The sequence below is a fragment of the Chroicocephalus ridibundus genome, chromosome 3 (assembly GCF_963924245.1).
Source record: "Chroicocephalus ridibundus chromosome 3, bChrRid1.1, whole genome shotgun sequence".
Taxonomy (NCBI): domain Eukaryota; kingdom Metazoa; phylum Chordata; class Aves; order Charadriiformes; family Laridae; genus Chroicocephalus; species Chroicocephalus ridibundus.
The window spans coordinates 114,796,217-114,819,285 of NC_086286.1; positions in this window are offsets into that span (position 1 = coordinate 114,796,217).

Below are 23,069 nucleotides of genomic sequence, written 5' to 3' on the forward strand. Positions count from 1 at the left end.
CTAGCCCATACTTCCTCAGCTTCCTAATGAGGATGTTATGGGAGACAGTGTCAAAAGCCTTGCTAAAGTCGAGTTAGATGACATCTGTGGCTCTCCCCTCATCCAGCCAACCAGTTATAACATCACAGAAAGCTATCAGATTGGTCAAGCATGATTTACCCTTGGTAAATCCATGTTGACCACTTCCAATAACTTGTGTGGAGATGACATCCAGAATGAGTCGCTCCATTACCTTCCCAGGGACAGAGGTGAGACTAACCAGTCTGTAGTTCCCTGGGTCCTCCTTCTTGCCTTTTTTGAAGATTGGAGTGATGTCAGCCTTCCTCCAGTCCTCAGGCACCTCTCCTGTTCCCCATGACCTTTCAAAGACGACGGAGAGTGGTCTAGCAATAACATCTGCCAGCTCTCTCAGCACTTGCGGGTGCATCCCACCAGGGCCCATGGACTTATGAATGTCCAGATTGGCCAAGTGGTCTCTGACCCGGTCCTCCTCAACTGAGGGAAAATCTTCCTCTCTCCAGACCTTCCCCCTTGCCTCCAGGGTATGGGATTCATGAGAGGCAGCTTTAGCAGTGAAGACCGAAGAAAAGAAGGCATTCAGTAGCTCTGCCTTCTCTGTGTCTTCCACCACTAGGGCACCCATCTCATTCATCAGTGGGCCTATATTTTCCCTAGTCTTCCTTTTTCTGTTGATATACTGGAAAAATCTCTTCTTGTTGTCTTTAACTGCAGTGGCCAAGCTGAGTTCTGATTGAGCTTTGGCCCTTCTAATTTTCCCCCTACATAGCTTTGTTATATCTTGATAATCCTCATAAGTTGCCAATCCCTTTTTCCAGAGAATGTAAGCCTTCCTTTTTTTCCTGAGGTCCATCCAAAGCTCTCTATTTAGCCAGGCTGGTCTTCTTCCCCATCGGCTCGTTTTTCGAGACGTGGGGATGGCCTTCTCCTGTGCATCTAAGAACACCTGCTTGAAGTATGACCAGCCTTCCTGGGCACCTTTGCTCTTCAAAACTGCCTCCCAAGGGACACTCTCGACCATGCTCCTAAACAGGCTAAAGTCTGCCCTTCGGAAATCCAAGGTGGCAGTTCTGCTGGCTCCCCGCCTTGCTTCACCAAGAATTGAAAATTCTACCGTTTCATGGTCACTCTGCCCAAGACGACCTTCAACCTTTACATCCCCCACAAGACCTTCTCTGTTAACAAACAGTAGGTCCAGTAGGGCACTTCCCCTAGTTGGTTCCTTCACCATCTGTGTTAGGAAGTTGTCTTCCACACACTCCAGGAACCTCCTAGACAGCTACATAGATAGAAGAAAGAATAAATGGGTTTTGTGATAAAGGTAGACTAAGCGTATGACAATAATCACCGAAAAATCCCCAAATACACCAAAAAACAAGAGGAAAGACTGCCAGACATTATGGATCAAAAAAGACTACCCTAAAGTAGAAAATCCACTCTCTTACAACACTAACTCTGAGTAAAATTTGGTGTACAACCAGATGTCCACACTGATTTTTGTGAGATACTGTGTTTTCATACTATACAGTTTAAAAAGTAGATTAGATTTCCCTGTTTTCTCCCTTACTTAAAAAAATCACAGATTAATCTATGTTTTTTTTTTTTTTTCCCTTTCTCCTTTTCATCTTTTTTCTCCCTTTTACACAACTATGTGTTCTGGCATGGTTTATTGCAGAATCTCACTCACTGCATTCTAGAGTATAAATGAATACATCATAAAAAGGAAGCATAATTTATTGCAGATCATATTGAGTTTGTTTAGGGTGCAATTCATCCCTGTGTAAAGGGCAATACTGCCAAAGTCAAGCAGTCAAACACCTTGACAGCTTTCCTTCCCTTCTTCCTTGAAAAAAACAAAACAAAACAAAACAAAACAAAAAACAAACCCAGACTGGTTTAAATCATGGAACCAAAAATGAGCCTTTTAACTTCTGAGCCTTAGGAAGGAACCATGTTTTGCTGATTATTTCAGGTTCATCTCCAAGTCTGTGTTTCTGTAATCACAGAAAGGTGGGCTTCAATCTGTTCAGAAGGGACAAGTGCTGTCCCAATTGCCCTTTTCTGTCCCTGTCTTTTTACAACCCTTTATGCCTTTCATATTTCTAATTGTTCTGACAATTTAATCTCTGCTTCACCTCAGTTTTCTGTACTTTCAATGTATTTTCTCGTTTTTCACATATCACTCCATCTTCTACATTCCTTCGATCTCCCTGATCCATCTTCTATTTTCATACTAACTGTAGCCTTCTATTTCCTTAAAATTTGTCTTAAAATACAGAATATGAGAGAATGTAGTGGTCTCTCATGTCTGCCTGATTGGAAGGAAAAAAACACACAAACCTGGAATGAGGCAGTCCCAAGAAGACTGTGTCTTTCAAATGGAAATCAAGCCATCTTGACAGAGAGCAGCTATGGTTCCATGGCATGCAACAGTTCCAATACTTATTTCAAGAAAAGTGAAACTTAGGAGCTCAATGGAAATTGAGACTTTAAAGAAAAACAAGCTCATGAGCCTAGTGATTCTGTACAAGCTGTCCCAACATTAAAATCAGCAGGAAGTGTGGGTTAGATGAATGGACAGTGGGGTGGATAGAAAACTGGTTGAAAGATAGAGCTCAGAGGGTTGTGATTAGGGGCACAGAGTCCAGTTGGAGGTCAGTGACGAGTGGTGTTCCCCAGGGGTCAGTACTGGGTCCAGTCCTGTTCAACATATTCATCAATGACCTGGATGAGGGGATAGAGTGCACCCTCAGCAAGTTTGCTGATGACACCAAGCTGGGTGGGGTGGCTGACACACCGGAAGGCTGTGCCGCCATACAGAGAGACCTGGACAGGTTGGAGATCTGGGCAGAGAGAAACCTTATGAAGTTCAACAAGGGCAAGTGTAGGGTGCTGCACCTGGGGAGGAACAACCCCATGCACCAGTACAGGTTGGGGCTGACCTGCTGGAGAGCGGCTCGGTGGAAAGAGACCTGGGAGTCCTGGTGGACAACAGGATGACCATGAGCCAGCAATGTGCCCTTGTGGCCAAGAAGGCCAATGGCATCCTGGGGTGCATCAAGAAGAGCGTGGCCAGCAGGTCAAGGGAGGTCATCCTCCCCCTCTACTCTGCCTTGGTGAGGCCGCACCTGGAGTAGTGTGTCCAGTTCTGGGCTCCCCGGTTCAAGAGGGACGGGGAACTGCTGGAAAGGGTGCAGCAGAGAGCTACAAAGATGATTAGGGGACTGGAACACCTCTCTTATGAGGAAAGGCTGAGGGATTTGGGTCTCTTCAGTCTGGAAAAAAGACGTCTGAGGGGTGACCTTATCAACGCTTATAAATACTTAAAGGGTGGGTGTCAGGACGATGGGGCGAGGCTCTTTTCAGTGGTGCCCGGGGACAGGACAAGAGGCAATGGGCACAAACTGGAACATAGGAAGTTCCACCTAAACATGAGGAGGAACTTCTTTACCCTGAGGGTGGCAGAGCACTGGAACAGGCTGCCCAGAGAGGTGGTGGAGTCTCCAACTCTGGAGACATTCAAAACCCACCTGGACGTGTTCCTGTGTAACCTGCTCTAGGTGACCCTGCTCTGGCAGGGGGGTTGGACTAGATGATCTCCAGAGGTCCCTTCCAACCCTATGATTCTATGATTCTATGATCTCAGGTAACTCTCATATTATGATTTTTTCTGGTTTTACCGACTTTCTGTGGTTTTGATGTTTTTGTGGGTTTGGGTTTTTTTTTTTGGTTTGTGGGGTTTTGTTTGTTTGTTTGTTTGGTTTGCTTTGGTTTTTTACTTAGTAAAGCTTTTCCTCATATCCATGCAAACTGAAAACTACTAAAATGAAAAGTGAGATACCCAAATGTAGTGTTATTACAGAATCTAAGGCCTTAAATAAATTCCTGCAAGCTCTGTAAAATTCATAATTGAATCAGTTAGTGTCCACACACTGTGTTCTTCATTTGAATAGTTTCACTGACACAGGAGTGAAATGCAATCTTCAAAACCATTTATTATTATTTCATAGTTGTTATTTACAGGTTAATAATGCTTCATATGAATTTTACAGTGCAATCTCAGAAATACCTGAATTAGTTGATTGTGTCCCCTTTCCTAAAATACATTATTTAATAAGAGAAGCAGACAAGTCAAGTCTCAAATGCACCAACGGTAAGGAAGAAGTTTTCACTTTATCCTACAAAACATAGGGAAGAAAATACTGAAACAATACTCTTCTGTGATAGCTCGCATGACCAGATGTTAAATTTGTGTTTGAGCAAGATGATCTGTCATTACCAGAGGAATGGCAGTAGCATCAAATCCTGAAGCTTGAATCGATGATACCGCAAGAGCATAAAATTATGGTGTTTCTAAAAGGATACACCAAGAATACAAAGTTTAAAATGGAAATATGTACCACTGCATTTAAAAAATGCAAACCAAAACAACAAACCACAGGAAAAAAGAATTAGTTAAATTGCTTGTCCTAGACTGCATATCAAAGCAGTTCTAAAGTGACCCTCTTTTCACCTTCCTCCAAGCCTAAGCATTCAAAGCCGTCCTCTATTATAAAGTATGTAATCAACAGCAACACAACAAGACTGAATAGAGAAAAAAAGATGAAAGTCCTTTTCTAATAGAAGTTTAAGCAACTTCTATTTCTCTATTTTTGTTTTAATTGCCTTTCAACTGACTTAAACTCCTCTAAGATTTTTTTGTATTCTGTACATTACTTCTTTATACCACTCACTAGTGATCCCCTTTTCCTCAATATTTTCCTGGCTTTATATAAACATATATGTAAATACACACACACACATATATAAAAGTAATTATATCCTCTGTTAGGATTCTAACTCCTAACTTTGTGAAGTCATTTATACTTCTGGTAAGTCTGGTAAATTGGCAAATTTAGAGACGATTAAAAATTGAGAGAAACCCCAGATTATGTAGATTTAATATTATAAACTGAATAATCTTCAGGAAAGAATGCCAAATTCTGAGTGTCACAGAGTCTGAGGAGAAGCACAGCGTGCATCCTTAGTTTAACAGTTGGGACTACCTATAGTTTGTTTATTTTAAAATCGCATTTTTAAACTTATTCAAAACTATACTCAAGGTAAAGATCCCTCAGAATAACTTATACAAGATAGATATCTACTATCCCTAAAAGCCATTTTCCATTTATGTGAACACCAAGTAGAGAAATGTGGAGTAGAATCATAGAATCATAGAATCTTCATGGTTGGAAGGGACCTCTGAGATCATCGAGTCCAACCATACACACACACACACACAAAAAAAACCAAAAACCAAAACCCTACAATCTCTGCCACTAGAGCATGACAAATCTACATGTTTCTTAAATACCTCCAGGGATGGTGACTCAACCACCTCCCTGGGCAGGCTGTTCCAGTGCCTGACCACTCTTTCAGTAAAGTCATTCTGCCTAAAACATCTAATCTAAACCTCCCCTGCCGCAACTTCATACCATTTCCTCTGGTCCTGTCATTATTCACCTGGGAGAAGAGGCCAACACCCACCTCTCTCCAACCTCCTTTCAGGGAGTTGTAGAGGGCAATGAGGTCTGCCCTCAGCCTCCTCTTCTCCAAGCTAAACATGCCCAGCTCCCTCAGCCTCTCCTCAGGTGACCTGGCCTCCAGAACCCTCACCAGCCTGGTAGCTCTCCTCTGGACACGCTCCAGCACTTCAATGTCCCTCTTGTACAGAGGGGCCCAGATCTGAACACAGCACTCGAGGTGAGGCCTCGCCAGTGCCGAGTACAGAGGCACCATCACTTCCCTGCTCCTGCTGGCCACGCTAGTCCTGATACAAGCCAGGATGCTGTTGGCCCTCTTGGCCACCTGGGCACACTGCTGGCTCATGTTAAGCTGGCCGTCCACCAGCACCCCCAGGTCCTTTTCTGCCAGGCAGCTTTCCAGCCACTCTTCTCCAAGCCTGTAGCGTTGCTTGGGGTTGTTGTGACCAAAATGCAGAACCTGTCACTTGGCCTTATTAAACCTCATACAGTTGTCCTGGGCCCATCAATCCAGCCTGTCCAAGTCCCTCTGTAGAGCCTTCCGACCCTCAAGCAGATCAACACTCCCACCTAGTTTGGTGTCATCTGCAAACTTACTGAGGGTGCACTCAATCCCCTCATCCAGATCATTGACAAAGATATTAAACAAAACTGGCCCCAAAACTGATCCCTGAGGGACACCACTGGTGACCAGCCGCCAAGAGGATTTCACCCCATTAATCACAACTCTCTGGGCACGGCCATCCAGCCAGTTTTTAACCCAGTGAAGAGTACACTTGTCTATGCCATGATTCGCCAGCTTCTCCAGGAGAATGCTTTGGGGGATGGTGTCAAAGGCCTTACCAAAGTCCAGATAAACAACATCCACAGCCTTCCCCGCATCCAGAAGGCGGGTCACAATGGTCATAGAAAGAGATGAGGTTGGTTAAGCAGGACCTCCTTTTCCTAAACCCATGCTGGCTGGCCCTGATCCCTGCACTTGCTGTGAGAGCTCACTCAAGATGATCCTCTTCATGACCTTTCCTGGTACCAAGGTCAGGCTGACGGGCCTGTAGTTCCCCGTACATCCATGTACATGGATGATTCAGACTTATAGTATGGAATCAGATGTGGTATAAATGTTTCTGTGGTATATATGTTTCTGATTTAAAAACAAAGCATGTGTTAGAACCTTTGTTTGGATTTTCTCATATTTTCAGGCAAAGTTTGTACCTAATGAATAAAAGAGATTGAATTATACTTTCCACAGTTACTGTAAGCAAAACAGTTGAGGGGGGAAGTTTGAGAATCCACTAAGCGGAATCTAAAAATGCTGTTGCTTTTTCATGTTTAATATTTTGTCTTGCATTACGTCAGAATGCAATAAGTCATTCTTTGTTTTGTATCCTCTATATGGACCTGTACCACTAATTTTAAAACATGTAGAGCACAGTAAACATGCTTCCATTTTCCTGGGGACACTTACACAGTCTGTTCTACAAAGCACAGGACATATTTTGGGCATGGATAGTACAGACTGAAGTGTCAGCAAAGGTCTGTTTCTGTGTGCATTCATAGGAGGAAACAGAGAGTAATGTATTCTTGAACAGAATAAAAGTTTGGCTGTACTTGGGAATGATGGATAGAGAACTTTTTATGAAAGATCAGTTGTGACTGAGCAAGATTGAGGCTTCAGTTCTCATAAATGCTGCTACTTGTATGAGAAAAATTGTATTTGCTGTTTATGATAAAGTAGTTGACAGCCTTACGAACACAACACAGTTCAGAAGTGAAATATATAAAACATGATAACCTTAAGTTACATTTGTTCATGAGATGAGACAAGATCCCTATTGTAACTATGTTTCTTATATAAAAACATGCATCTCTCTCAGGGAAGCTGATTATTTCTGAATACTGAAGAGATGAAGAAAGAGAAATGCATTGACGTTCTTCTAAGCATCTGTAATCCATTTTTTGCTCTTGTTTGCTTCCTTGCACTTACTGTCTATATGTATTTGTTAGGATTTTTTTCTTTGGTATTTTTAAATTCTCCAGACTTGAATGCTTAGAAAACCTAAGAGAACAAAATCACCCATGGCAACTGACATAAAGGGCTTAATTCTCACTTAGACTCTTATGTAAATGAATAAGTGAGAATTAGAGTAAAGCCTTTTGAAGTCAGTCAGTTTTCAGATTTGTGAGAAGATCATAAGACAGTAACCTACCTCACTATTTTGGTTTGAAGGGAGCTTATGTCTCCCATATGAAGAATTTTTTTTATGTTTTTTTAACCTTAACATTTGGCAATCAAAAAGTAAGGGATAGACCTCCAATCTCCTTTGATTGGGCCAGGATAAGTGACTAGCCACAATTGTAAATAAAAGGATGTCGTTCACAGTAAATCTGATGTTGTCTTGAAGAAGTGGTTCAGTAAATTGAAAGGAGTCCCCTGAAAAAGCAATACCACAAATTTCCAAAGTAGAGAGAAAAGTGGAATTTTTTACAGTTTTGCATGGCGGAGGGGCAGCATGATATAAATTTTTTCTAAGATTCTTTCTCCTTAATAGACAGAAAATTTTGATATCTAAAACCGAGAGAAACAGAAGGTAATGAGGAAATTAATGCCTGAAAATTTGCCTGCTAGATACTTCAGCACTTTACTGATTTAATATTTTATACTGACTTTATCCTGATTTCATTTTGAGTTATTGCTGGAGATCTGTATTTTTGGTTGAATAGAGATCTTAACAAGTCCAGGAGAAAGACGGGAGATTTAATTATAAACAATTTTTCCACTTTTAAGGTATGGGAAGAAGCTGACAAATGGTGTGTGCCTATAAGATCACGCTGTAGCGTGAAGTGGGCTCCTAGAAGTACTATCTTGCACTTCCTTTAATGAATTGGCAAGATGTTATATAGGTCCAGGAAAATAAAAGTTACTAACAAAATAGTATACACCCTCACACAGAAGGAATCTCCTCAACTCTGTTTTTATAATGGTTTCCTAAGCCAGGGACAAACTAAGGGAAGACAGAAATGACTGTTCTCTGCCTGTTACAATAAAAGCCTTGATGAGTTTCAACAAGTATAGCTGAAGGCTAGAGGTTTAAGAAGTCTCAACTTATAACATCTTAATAAAAATCACTGGTTAGAGAAGAAATTCTCTCTCCTGGTAAAAGAAGGCTTTAAAGTGGACTTCATAGTTATATTTTCTGCTTGATCTGCTGGCTGTCCAGCAACACACATAGAGCCTGGAGACTGGTAGAGCATGTGCTGACTCTCCCTCTGCCACTGCTCAGAGTACATTACAGAGAGCTGGGTTTTGGAGTGGAATTATGATATTTGGTGCAAACTAGAGAATGATCAGGGAAAAGAAAGAAAGGAAAAGGAACAGAGCATGGTTTATTTCAGAGGAAGGTCTAGAAGATACATTTATAGGAAATCAAGTTGTTAAGTCTATTGTTCACAAAACAATTTATTGATTTGAAATCTGCATAGTCTCCTGGAATATATTTTCCATCAGCAACAGGTCAAGTGATTCAGGGGGCTTAAGAAAAGAGAGTGACTGTGGCAAACTCCACATTCTGGGTGATTCTCTCAAGTTGCAGTGAGATCTCAGAAAATCCTGATGTGACACTGCTGTCATGAGCTGAGAATCAAGGACTGCATGTGGGAAGCCAGATAATCATCTTAGTTGCAGTGAAGTGTAACTTCTGTAGAGTTATTCTAGATTTATAGTTGCTTAATCAAGATAAGACTCTGGTCTGGTGCAGCCTAGAATTAATCACATGCTGGTTTTGCTGCTCTAATAGATGTGTTAGCACATCTGGGGCAGGGTTGGGAGGAAAGGAATTCTCATCTTGTTGACACACCCCAGTTCATCTGCTGCCATGAAGATACTTCCCTGAAATGCAGTTAATAACCAGTGAGCTCTAGTCAGAGACTCAGGATGTTTTATGTTTTCTTGGTAGCCTCTGACTGCAAAATACCAAGGACTCCTTGTTGCAGTAAGCTTTAGCAGGGGAGCACACAGCACTTTCATTTCCATCTCTTACGACCTTGTCAGTATTATAGCTGTCATCGGGAAGGGAAAAAGTACGCACGATGACCAGGCATTTTGGAACACTCAGCAGGTGAAATAAGTTCTTAAACTGGGTGTTAAGACAGCTCTGTCTTTTCACGGTCTGTGTCTCCTCACTTCCCTCTTCCCTCCCCCCAAGTCTGTTTTGAAACTCAGTGTTTTGATTTAGTTTACAGGCAGCTTTGATGAAGCCACGCTATACTTTTACAGACGTTCTATCTCTTACAGGTCCAAATTAAGTACACCGTGTTTAACACAGCAGCTCGGGAACACTGTCACACCTACCCACCCATCCAATGGAAAGAAAGCAATCAATAATGACTATTTCATAGGAATGTCAGTAAGTGTGAGGAAACAGCTGTGGGAGTAATGCAGTATAGGAATAATACAGTAAACCAGTGAAGGACAACAGTAAAAATATGTAAGGATTAGCTTGCTTACCAATAATTTCTGATGGGAATACAATTATGATAATAGTTAGGATCATGAAAGCGCTTCTGTATATGCCTGCATTAGTTTCTTTCTTTCTTTCTTTTGTGTTTGAACATGAACTAGCTGAAGGACAAGGGAATAAAATGATCATAAAATTAGCTTTTATTTTTAGTGGCATTTGTGCTATGCATGTCTTTTACTGATGCAAATGCACTTTGCATTGATTCAGGCTATCTGATATAGCCCAATCACTTTGTGTGTTTCTCTTCTTCTTTCCCTCCATGTCTAATTTCATCTTACACATTTTAACTTTGCCAAAAGAATGACAATAGGGTTTAAGTACCCTATTTGTTTTCTACATTCTGATTAATTCCCTCTTTGTATTTTGTCTCCCCAGAATCTTTCATACACTGATGACAGTCTGTCACTCTTGAGTTTCTTTTTAGTAGATCTTTAAGCTTGAAATTTTGTATTTTTAAATTACAATATTTCCCATTTTCCAAATTTTCTCCCATTACGCAAAGGAGTTTGAAATATTGTTTAAATCCAGTAAATGGGTTTAGGTGTCATAGAGTGGTCATCTTTGAATCATCTACATGATTGTAGAAAGGTTAAAAGACGCAGTTATCTTAATAGCTCTGGGCTATCTTTTAAACTGAAATTACAAAATCTAAAATAAGAGTTTGTGATAGTCATGTGGGGGATACATTAAATTAAGATGCATTTAGTGTGCACAAAATGAACTGAAAACTCTTCACGGCAAGGATCCTGTCTCCCTTTCTAGTTTTGAAGTGTTTTGATAAACGGAAGCCGTAAACAAGTCCAAGTATACATTTAGGCATTTTGCTGTATTGTGGATAAATGTCCATGTGTGGTTTTGTCATCATAAGCTAGTTTCACAAAAAGATGGTATTGTCTTGCCCAGGAAGTAGGACATTGCTTCCTCACTTCTGTCTGTTTCTGTGCCTCTTGACGGTATTCATCCATTCAATACAGACTCTTGTGTCCTACAATGATCTTGAGAAGTTTCTTTAAGAGGATAATAAAGGACATTTATCTGTCTGCCTTATTATAGTGTCTGAGAAGAGGTTTAGGCAATTTCATCACCCTGCAAAAAATAAAGGAGGAAAAATAACAAAAAGGATTATGCTCCGTATAGTAACCTTTTATGAGTTGTGTTTAACCAATACTGCATGTGGTCATATGTCCAGATGGCACCTCTCTTCCTCCTACTGTGACTTTCCTCCTTACAATAAAATGTTCAGATGTCTGATCTGTTGGAAGTCATAATGGAAGATTAGGCATCTATAATACATACTATAATATAGCTGTTTTAAATATTTATTCGTGTTAGGGTCTTCTTCACCTTCTTGTATGTACCCAAACCTATAATCTGTAGTATCACACAAATACAGAAGTTATGGTTATACTCGTCAAAAAAAGTCATTGAGAGAACTTTATAGGTACTGGAATCTGTTTGGAGAAACAAAGGGAAATATGCTAAGTTTTAAAGTACTGACTCCCTGATTTTTTAAAATAATGGATAATATGCACTCCTAAATTTAGAAGTTAATTTGTTCAAGATGATAAATGCTACTCAGTAGTAGATATCCTCTTAATTTTATTCAGCCGTGAAATTTTGAGGAGACCAAAATTCCAGCCTTTTCCTGGCATTGCATAGGAAATACCTGATGCAACTTCCTAACCCTCATATTGTTAAAAGTAAACCCCAGGTTGAAGTACTCACTGGGCACTGTGCTGATTAGATGCATCACCTGAATATAACAAGCTCCAGAATTTGGCAGGTTATTTTAAAGAGTGAAAAAACCTAACACCCCCCCCACCAAAAAAAAGAAAAATCCAAAGAATACCCTAGCAATCTGAGACCATTCCTTTCAAATCTTAATTCTCTCTTGTGTATCTAGCTAAGCATAATTATGTAAATATTAACAAGAAAAAATTTTGACAAGGTGAAAGTTCAACTTGACTGTTGTATTAATTTTACTCCTGATTCTTCACCTCGCTGCACAAGTTTTGCTTTGCTTTGACTCTATTGACAAGAGTTCAGTCACTCTGGCATGGAACCAGTTTAATGAGGCAGATGATTATGCCAACAAGATTCTTAAAATGAATCTCTTAAGAAAGTAAGTTAAACACTTTAATTAGGAGATGATAGAATTTAAGTTACCCTGGCAACATCATTCAATATTTTTTAAAGTGTTTTATGTCATTTCCTAAACCTCATAAGACCCACGATAACTTCAGTGTAATGAATAGGTAGCAACCCAGAACTGAGACTAGTACATCCTTCCCCTACATCTTTTCAAGGTGATACCATTGTATTTTCTATTATTCATTGAACTAGTGTACAAGATAGGTAGTTACTTTGCTTTCTGTAATTCCAACTGTGGTAGCCCTGCCATGTCAATTATGGTTGCCTTCTCTGATGTAGGACACATCACAAATATGGACAGGCCTGACTGAATAATTTCTTATGTGATCCTGGTTGTGCAACCCATCTCCCTACCTATGGACCACAGAAAATCTCTCTCATCTGCTCTCTCTGGTGACTGTTAAACTTTTATCCTTTTCTGCAAATATATCTATAATTTCTTTTTATTTTTACTGTGAAAAACAAAACAAAACAAAACGAAACAAACAGGCCAAGAATATGAAATAAAGCTTTTGTTAAACAATTCTGTAAAAATGTGTTCTGTTAGTCATAAACCTATGTTATTCTCTACTGTATATCCTACTTTCTTGTCATTTTGCTGTATTTATATCCGCCCACAATAAAGACACAGGTTTGAACTGACATGCCTTTTATTTTCTCTGTCTTAGCAACCCAACTAAAGAATTTCATATTTGATGGGAGTACAGGTGCTATAAACACCCCATGACTCACAGGTCCCACTAATTGAGGAAAAAAAAAGTATTCTAAAGGATAAAGACATTCCTTAAAGAGGATACTTACTATTCAAACTGGTTGAATAATCTCTGAACACTTTGTGCATAAATTGTTCACCTTGCAAATGTATTTTTTAATCATAAATATTCACAAAATTGCTCTGAGTAGGCCATTTTGAGTCTGTTGACTGTTAACAAAGCAGTTGTTTTTACTTACTCAAAATGTAGTCTGTTTTGTGTGCTTTACCATGTAAACCATAACCATGCATTTTCTTTTTCTTCTTTTGATGAAGAATCTTTAAAGAAATTACATGCTACATATCTGTCACGGCCCATGCATTAAGAAAATTATTTGCATGCTGTGCAAACAAACCTCATCCTATCACAAATGCTTTCTGGAGCCTGAATACTAAACAAATTGAATAAATTTTAATTGACAATAAAAATATTTAGGGTTCTTTATTTTATGTAGATTTTCCAGTTCTCTAAATCTATCCTCCTTCCTCTTTTGCTTAGTTGTTCCGATTCTTGTTGAAGTGATGGTTCCGAAGAACGTTGACTTCTGCTTATTTTCCCGTTTTATAAACCAATACCTTCTTGAAATCTACTCCAAGAGAATTAAGAATTCTTGTGTCTGGACTCTGTAACAGAAAAAAAACAAGGAGGAAAAAAGTGTAGCATTTAGTCTTGAATACAGAGTTTTGTTGTTCTTATGTAGGATTTGGTGGGGTTTTTTTAACTTGCATTACACCGACAGTTCCTATCTTCTAGTGCCCTTCAAACTGAGGTCTGTAATTTCCACAGACACACCATTACATATTTTTTTAAAAGTCTAGAAACTGAAATAATTTCATAAATTTCTTCTTAAAAGTTGTGCATCATCTTTTCTCAGCTTTTATAGAGATAAACAGATGTTTTGATAAACCAGTAGTATAAATCCAGATGCCAGTATCTCCCTCCGCTGGCATTCACAGAGATAAAACACCGTTCAATTTTTTAATTTAGAATAAGCATGAAATTCTAGATTTAGGCAGTCAAAAAGAGATGATTATCCTGCTGTGTTCAGCATTGGTGTGGCCTCACCTTGAATACTGTCTGCGGTTCTGGGTCCCACAATTTAAGAAGGATGTGAAGGTGCTCGAATGCATCCAGAGGAGGGCAACAAAGCTGGTGAAAGGGCTGGAAGGAATGTCCTATGAGGAGCAGCTAAAGACTTTGGGTTTACCTAGTTTGAAGAAAAGGAGGCTGATGAGCAACTGCATTTCTTCCTACAGCTTCCTGAAGAGAGGAAGTGGAGAGGGAGGTGCTATCTCTTCTCCCTGGTAGCCAGTGATAGGACACATAGGAATGGTTTGAAGCTGCACCGGGAAAGGTTTAGACTGGACATTAGGAAGCATTTCTTTACTGAGAGGGTAGTCAAACACTGGAACAGACTTCCTAGAGAGGTGGTTGGTGCCCTAAGCCTGTCAGCGTTTAATAGGCATTTGGACAATGGCCTTAATAACATGCTTTAACTTTTGGTCAGCCCTGAAGTGGTCAGGCAGTTGGACTAGATGATTGTTGTAGGTCCCTTCCAACTGAAATAATTTATTCTATTCCAATTGGAGCTATTCTATTCTTCCCCCATGCTTTTACCAATATATTTCTGTGTTTTGATAAAAAACACTGCTTTCCCCATGTCAAAAAAAATGTTTTATTTTTATTTTAAATCCTTTTTGGGGAGAAACATCAATTCTTTTGATATTACAAAATGTGAGATGGTCCCTTAGAGAAGTGAGAAATCAATGGAATAAGAAATGTTGGGTTCCTATGATTTTTTGCACAAAATTGTGACTATCATTAAAAATGAAATATTTTTTTTTTCCCAAATAATATTTGACAGCATGTATTTGAGATTTCAGTTTCTCTTTTCATATGTTTTACACTTTTTCTTCAAAATACAGATATCTTCTATTTTCCCTCAGCTCAATGGTGATGTTACTGTCATCCTTGGAGGATTCATTGTGACAAAGAGATCACACTTTATTTTAAATTACAACTATGTAATTCCAGTACCATGCTACTGCATCTGAAAATCTCAAATGAAGACACTGTAACTCACTGCATAGAATGCTGAGTAAAAGTCCTCAGGAGAACAAGGATATCCACATATTAAAAAGATTTCATTTACTTTACTTCTACAGGAGATGTTCACGTGTCTGTGAAACTGCCAGAGTGATGATAAAATGTCTTCCAAAGGCCACTTAAGAAGTTCTAAAGCTCAAAGTGGAAGAATTTGGTCTAGTTCTAGATACCTCCCACTATAAGCGGTTGTGTTATTTAAGCAATAAGATATGACAGACTATGCGGCAGTGCTGATTAATGGACACCTTGGGTGTGTAGCGAGGCATGAAGTGAAGCTGATGCAAACAAGAAGTATATTAATCACAAGTTCAGAATTCTGAAGTATCATATTGTCGCTCTGTAATGAACAGGCTTTACATATTGAAAATATATATATATTTTTATGCTTATTTTTAGTGTTGTCATATGTACTAATGTTTTAAGGCCTTTTTTTTCCCCCCCTTTAAAAATGTGAATTATACAAGAAATTTGGAAGTTGGTTAATAGTTTGCACAATAGCCACTTTAAATTGCTAGAGGCTAAAGTCTTCAAGGGCCTTTGAAAATGTATTTTTATATATATTTATCTACTGCAGTTCTACAATATGGATTGTATTTGCGTAGACCTTGAAAAAATAAAAATAAAAAAGACCCACAACCTCTACTTATGAGATCTTTCTTTAAGAAAAGGATAAAGTTGGCAGTATAAAAGTGGCTGGTAAAGCAGCAGCAGGAACCTGCCTTTCACTTTTATCACCTTGACTGTTCTTTCTTTTTACTTGTGTATACCTTTTATCTTACTAGCAAGTTATACATCATGTTTGATTGTCAGGCCTCTGCTTAATGAAAATCATTATATATATCTTGCCAACAGGAGGGGAACAAAAATGATTTTTTAATCAGCTAATTTTAATATCTTAAGCTTTTAGTCACACTCTAGGGAGATCATTATGCTTCAAGACATACTGGGCATTTTTTTGTCTCTAAATAAGAGCCTCCTATGCACCTTCTCATACACAATTTATGTAAATATGTACACTATTATCTCCATACTGTCTGCCCCTAAAACATAACTACAGTTACAGACCACAGAAAAGGTAAAGGGTCTTTAAATGAAATCTGTCTGGTTCCTGAATGATTCAGGAAATACTGAAAAAAAAAGCTGAACTTTTCCCAAGCAGTTGAGTATTTGTTGCGTGAAAAGGGGCAAAGTGGTTTTGGCAGAAGATAAACCCCCTTGCGTTCTAACACTCCTCACCGAGGTGGGAGGCTAGGTGCGGCTAGATTTAAATTCTGAGTGATGCCCAATTCAGCACTATCAGTCCAATCGCGTTTAATATGTATTAAACTATTACGATTTGGATACGCTAATAGTGGACTGCACCTTCACTCTAGTCGTGCTCCTGAACTAGCACGGCCTCTCTCGAGTCTTTGGTCGCATTCAGTGAGAAATCGAAACGACCAGCTACTTAAACAGTGCAGTTTATTTAAACAACAGATATATAGGTTCTTAGGATTGTCGGTGATAAATACACTGTCTGCAAAGCACGTGCAAATGAAAGTATTGTTACATATACAAAACGCGCGACAAAGTTATAAATGATACAGCCTGGCTCTAAATGTAGAAAAGAGAGTCTCTAGAGAAATTTCTAAGTTTTCCAAGGAAGCACTCAGTATAATCTAAGTCTTACCCAAAGGCGTCCCTATGGGGGGGAAAAGAGGCTCAACCCGTCGACTGCTCCCAGAAGTCAGTGATGTAATTCTTTGCGATGGTGTCTTCCCTGGGTATCCCCCCTCTCTCGGGCTATTTTTATACTATTTGTTATCTTCAAGGTGGAGTTTGAGTGACTTTAGTCATACATACTTTTATCATGATTGGTGTAAATTTTTCTCGCTTCACAATTAAAGGTATAGTTTATGAGAAATTCAGGGCGCAGACTCAAGAAGGAGTGGTCACACCTTGGAGGCGGGTAGCCTTCGGGATGGAGGTGTGTTTTGGTATTATAATGACATTATAATGAGCAAAGTTCGCACAAAGGACAGCATTTCATCAAAATTTGACAAAATGTTGGCTCTGAGCATCTAGCGGGCAGCTAATTGGCAGCTTATCTGTTTCATGGTATCATCCCATTCCTGTATCCACTATACATCATAAGGTAAAGCCGCGGAATAATTGCATCCCGTCCCGTACCTCATGTAGCTTATCAGGGAACCACAGATGTTGTGTCCTTCCTGCCAGCTGCGGCTATTTTCTACCTCAGAAGCCTCTTGATTTTATACTTTTCCTTAATGTGTGAACAATGCTGTACTTTTGTATTTTTTAGCCAATTTAGTATTTATTCCACAGTATTCAAAGGCCAAAGTCTGTGCAATGGCTCATGACACCTTCATGCTAAAAAAGTACTTCATGATTGTGGAAATGTAATGCTCAAAATTGCAGCTGGTGATACGCACGATATGTTTTATGTAATAATGTCCACAGCTCCATATAGTGTCCCCTTACATTCAGCTCATGACATTTTCTGATGTTTTCCTTCTTATAATTGAGGCATTTCTGTGTCATACAAAATGTATTTATTTTATTCCTATTCCTTAGTAATGAACTATGGGATTTGAAAAGATCCAAAAGAAGCTTATGTTTCTAACTGATAGCACATCTGTGTCATTCATATGTTCCTGTGTGTATCAGCAAGGTTATAAGTCAACACACAGTTCTCAAGAGAAATTACAGTAGATATTGCTGAGGTCACAAAGATCACCGCTATGGCAAGACATTAATGCTGTATTAGGAGAATATATCAGGATTCTTTTATCATAGTGCTGATAGTTTTGGTTTGACCCATCTTGCCCCTTGGCTGTACAAATCTTTTTACTACAAATACTTCTTTCCCATCCTCCTTCCACTTAATGCCAGTGTTTATTTATTCATTTTTATATTATCTGTCTTAAAGATGAATGGTCCAAGGGAACTTAGAAATTCTCTACAAGCACTTCAGCAAAGAGTAATTTTCTGTCCATACATAGCTTAGCTAACATTTTTGTCTTGGAATCCATTTTAGAAAACACAGTTAAGTAATTTATTTCATTTTAAGTGGGGTAGAACAAGATTCACCACATAAAATGTATCAATTACATACAACTCTGAAGTAAATCCACTGTTTAAAATGCACCTTTCTCTAGCTGTATTCAAAATTTTCACAATTTTCTTAGAATTGTAAGTATATTGCAAGTTGCCTTCTTTTAGTGCTGTTGATTCAATTCACCCAGAGTCATTGAAGTTTCTAACCTCAGTAGCCCTAACCCAAATAACTACAGAATTATCTTAAATTTATTACGTTATTAAAATTTCAGTATATTTTTCTGCTTATATTTTCTCTATTTTCTTATGCTATTCTTTTTAATTGTACCATGGAGTTTGGAGGCTTGAAGACAACTGAAGATGCTTACAAAAAGTCATCTTGCATTTCGAGTTATGATGCTTTCTGAAACTTCGATGGACCCAACAATCTGCAACAGCAAAAACTGTTTTGCAAACTCATGATAAAATCGTTTAGTGAGCTTTGGTCCTGTCCTATCTATCTCATGCGCTGTGTCACAAGATGATGCCTGTTCGTGTCAGGGTTCATGGGCTCCTGTAGGGTAGATATGTATTGTGTCAATTGCAGAAAAAATATATTTATATAAATATATGTATATGTATGTATATCTCATGACTATTAATTCAGCTGTGTTTTGGGGACTGTATTTATGGTTTCTATAAAGCATATCAGCTGGGGACAGAAGTCCTATTAGAAGGTTCTATAATATTAGGGCACAATGGCATGCGATACTGCGAAGATGTGTGAACACACTCTGACTGAAATACAGCATGGGTATAACTTGTGCACCCCGTACCCCCAAAATCCTCTAATGCTACTTCACAAAACTTCTGACACATATGCGTTCTCAGGTCACATCCAGAGTAGGCAGCATGTACTGTTAGATTGATGCTGATAAAAAATGGCTCTTCTGACTTATGGTATAGCCACAGATTGTCTCAGACACTCTGAGCTGAAAAATATATATGAGAAAGTTTTAGGTTTTAGGGCCATAGAAGCACGAAATCGGGCTTAAAGGCTTACAAAATTAGGCTTTGTGTTCAGCATTGTATAGAGTTGATATGGTCTCTCTATACTTCCTGGTGTCTGGACTGGAGATGTCATTGCTACAGTTAGTAAAGTTCTGCTGACATATTATTTAGATGGTCACTTCCACTGATGGTTAGTTTGTTTCTTGCAAATCAACGATATAGATATTTCATCTGATTAATTTTTTTCAACAGAAACTTTCGATTTTAGGGCAAAAAAGTGCAGTGACCCAAACTAAATGAAACTCTAACCTAACAGACTTGCTATTGTGAAGAATTGCTAAGACAAGATAGTGTATTAAAGCTGGTGAAATTTTTACTATATCCTAAATCCTGTCAAGTCACATTCACCAGCTTCCATTTTGTTATTAATCTGGAAAATAAAAAAAAAAAGTTTAAAATAATATTATTAGGAAACATCAGTATTATATATATTACATACATCTCAAAAATAGACTATTTCAATATAGAAAAACATGTTTTATCATATAAAGGTAAGATTAATAAAGATTTTTCAAATCTTACTTTTAAAAAACTCAAGACATTTGTGTTAAATAAGCAACATTGGACTACTAACTGCAGACAAAGAATTTGATTTCATGATAATTTCATAGGTGGGCAATCTCTATATGGTTTTAAAATGTGGATGTGATTTTGAACATATAAACAGAGACACTGTCACACTACCAGTGTGACTATCCAGTCACACTACCAACTCTTGTATTAGTAGAATCTAAATATAATGTCCGTCTTAACCTTTTAATGCCTTCTTCTGGGAGATTATCTCACATTTAAAAGATCCTAGATGTAAATCTGCAATCCAGTCAGATAGTCCTTTAGTAGCTGGCCTAGGTTTCTTCTCAAGTTACCTCCTCTTTGATCATTTCAAAATCTGAATCTTTTGTCTTTGCTCTTTTTCATTTCCTACTTCTGATTATCCTCACTGCTCTTCTTCATCCCTTTTCATTTGCTAATGCAAATCTTCTGAAGTAGAGGACCAGACCTCTGTACTGTACTCGTGTTGCAGGAAACATGGTGGATTTCTGCAATGGTAAAACTTTGTATGTATGTTTGTTCTCTACTAAGCTTCTAGTAATTGCTAATACCGAGTTATGCTTTTTGACTGCTTTCAGTCCCTGCAACAGTGTTTTGTTGGAACTGCTTATGCGTCTAAGATCTTTTTTGTTATAACTACTTCAGGACTTTTAATTTGTATTCAAAGATTTTTTATACGTGTACATCATTGGCATTTGTCAACATTGAATTTAATTTCATTTTATCTTTACAAATGTGAATTGGATTGTTATCTTGTCAAATTTTGTCATGACTTTCTACTTATTATGGTGTTTTTAGTATTTTCAAGAACAAAAGCCTTAGAACAGGTCCCTGTAGATCTCCCTCCACTGGTGACCTCCCTACACTGTGAAAGCTGCCTAATTATTCCTATCCTTGATTTTCTATTTTCCAACCAGTAATTAACTTGCAAGATTAACGGTTTCCCCCCTTTATGCTTTTGTTTCTCCATAACTTTTCACTGAAGAATGTTAAGTACCCTTGAGAAAGCTAATTAGAATTTTTTGACTCCATCTTTCTTGTCCACACACTTTTTGACTCCTTTAAAAATGTTTTGCATTCTGACTTTCATTTATAAGAACCATATTGACTTTTCAATAACATTATTATTAACCCGAAGGACCACAAATCTCATTCTTTCATTTTGCATTAATTTGATTTGTCTTTATGGTTAGCATTCCAACAGGTCCTCCTTAAAGTGCTTAGGAAAAGAAATTAAAAAATCACCCTCCTCCTCTCCTCCAAAGAAACCAGAAGAGATATGTTACCTTTCATTCTATGGTACTAGGGCAGTTATAAAGGAGAAGTTATTACTACATTCAATTTTCACAGTTTAGCTATTTCATACTCAAGTTTCTTTACAACTCTTAGGGGAATACCAGCTGGTTCTATCAGTTTGTTACTGCTCATTTTGTTGAGTTCTGCTGAAACCTCTTTTATTCACACTTTACTTTCAGACACATTTTGTGATGTGCCTTCTGTGAAGAAAGGTTCTGGTGTGGGAATGCCTAAGATCTCTAGCAATTGGCACAGATGTGAAAGAATAAACTACTTTTCCTTCTATTCCTAAATTTTTAGGCACTTCCTTTACTCTTTCATGGTTTATTGACCCTACAGACTCCCTGGAAGGCATCTTGTAGTAAAGACTTTTTTGTTGGATTTTTTTCATTAGCAAGGTCTTCCTCACTTCTTTTTTTTTTTTTTTTTTTTTTTTTGGTGGGGGGTGTGATAGAGGGGGTGAGAGCGTCTTGTGTTATTGGGCTTTTTACATTTAATTTTCCAGAGAATATGTTTTTGGTATTTTCATTATATGGACATGACTTTATTTTTTTAAGGATATTTTCTTACTTTAAATGACTTTTTGTATTCTTTCACTTTATTGTATTTTTGAAGTCTTTTCACATTTTGTCCTTTCTCAAGTCTAGTAGTTCCTTAACTGAAAGAAGTGTCTTTCCTACGTGGAAACGTGTTTGGAGAACAGTGGGTGCAATTCCCGTTTGTGGTGGCCTTGTTTCTTTTTACTAGAGTCAATGAGCTTAGACAAGTGTTTCAAACTGAATACATAACTTTTAGATGAACTGCACACAACTAAGGACTGAATAAATGCTTTTGATCCTTAAGATCTGACTTTCTTTTAATATAATACTCTGTTTCAGTACACATGTTGCTCATGATCTGTGCTGGGGCTCCAACAGTTGTTGTTCTATTCCAGAAACATGTTCCAAGTACAGATCTACCTGTTTTACCAAAAAAAAAATAAAATAAAATAAAATAAAAAAAGAACATATTGCAATATTTTAAATTCAAAACTTCCATCAGGTTCCCTGTCAGATTGTCATTCCTAAAGAAAAACAAACAGGATGTCCTGCACATTCTTGATGAGACATTATCATTACAGGACAAATGATTGTTTGGACAAAGTCTCAAGTGTGCCTCAGAGAGAAGTGGAGCATACAGGCCTGAGCCAGAGAGCTGAGGGGGTGGGTACCACCTGTGGTCTACATCAAATACCTTTACCTAATTTGTAAAACTATAATAAATAGGATCTACCAACAAAACCCCATGTAAATGCACCTACAGTCAAACCATCTCTTTTTCGTGGGCAGCATAGATGTGCTTGCGTGGAAAGTCAGGCCCCACATTGACTCTATTGCAAAATCACCTCCCCTCATCTATCTCCACAACAATACTACAAGATGGAAATGAAAAGATTATTAAGAATGTGTGCATGTGGTGGGAAGGGGGAGGGAGAAGGGGGAGGAATGCAGCCATCTTTAAAACCCTGTGATCGGTTTCATAGCATTAATGGCAGGAGCTGAATCCAATATGTGGTGGATAATTAATAACATTCATTTATACATTAACAATTAATTGAGGTGAGTATAGATTGGCCCTTTCCCAGGTCAATCTTGCTTCCTGGTGAATTGGGGCAGTGAGAATTTAATGGCATTTCCACTTCACTTCTACAGCTTTGAGGATGTCAAATCTGAATTCTACAATTTCCATAACAGAAACTGTACCTATTTGCATGCTAAAAGCTAGTGAGGCTGATGCTCATGAAGGCTGTTGAAGATACAAAAAAAAAATTGCCTACATGCTAAATAACAGAAGTGTTCAATTCTTTTTTTTTTTTTTATTGAATAAATGAGTCCTAATATAGCCTATGCTCCCTTAAGAAAGGTTGTATAGGAGACAAAAAGTTGATCAAAAATAACCTCCAGTCATGTTTATAAGTACAGTAGTTGTTCATTGTCACTTATTTAAACGAGGGCAAGAAAAAGCTAGTCAATCATAAACTTGTCCTTTATAAATCACCCTCTGCAGGT